The following is a 678-nucleotide window of genomic DNA, read 5'->3' as shown; positions in this document are numbered from 1 at the left end:
GGCATTCTGAGAAGCCTTACCTGCTCCACACCAGCACTTCATCCCTTCGCAGCACCCAGCGACGGCGCTGGGCCCGAGCCCCGCAGTTACCCCCACACGAGGCTACAGACACGCAGGAAAAGCGTATTTCCAACACTCATTCCCGACACGGCTGGAAATCGCTCGGCTTACGGGAGAGCTCACACCGTTTCCGAGCCGAAAGTTTCTCCACGGCCCGGCGCGGCGGCCCTACAACAGCAGCCCTCGTGTCCCCATCGCCGCGCACTCAGAGCCCGGCACCGCGGCAGGGGCTCCGTGCCCGCATCCCCCACGCCGCAGCAGGCCCTCCGCTCCCTCCCCTTGGGGCCCGCGGCCGGGAATCCCCTCCCGCCCCGCGGGAGACGCGGCCCGGCCCCGCCGGCGGCGCGGCAACGGTTAACGGCGGGGCGCAGCGAATGGGCCGCGCTGTTGCCGGGGCGACGGCTCGGAGTGTTCCGGATCGTACCATTGCGCAAGGGCGCGGGGAGCGCCAGCAGCAGCAGCGCCGCCGCCAGCCCAGCCTCCTCCTCCTCCTCCTCCCTCCCTCCCTCGCTCTCTCCCCGCCCGCCTCGCCGCGCCTCCTCCCCCTCCTCCCGCTCGGCCGGAGCGCGGCGCCGGGGCCCAGCAGCGAGCGGCGCGCGGCGGAGCGGAGCAGGCGGC

The sequence above is a fragment of the Numida meleagris genome, chromosome 1 (assembly GCF_002078875.1).
Source record: "Numida meleagris isolate 19003 breed g44 Domestic line chromosome 1, NumMel1.0, whole genome shotgun sequence".
Classification (NCBI taxonomy): domain Eukaryota; kingdom Metazoa; phylum Chordata; class Aves; order Galliformes; family Numididae; genus Numida; species Numida meleagris.
Note: the sequence above shows the minus strand (reverse complement) of the source record.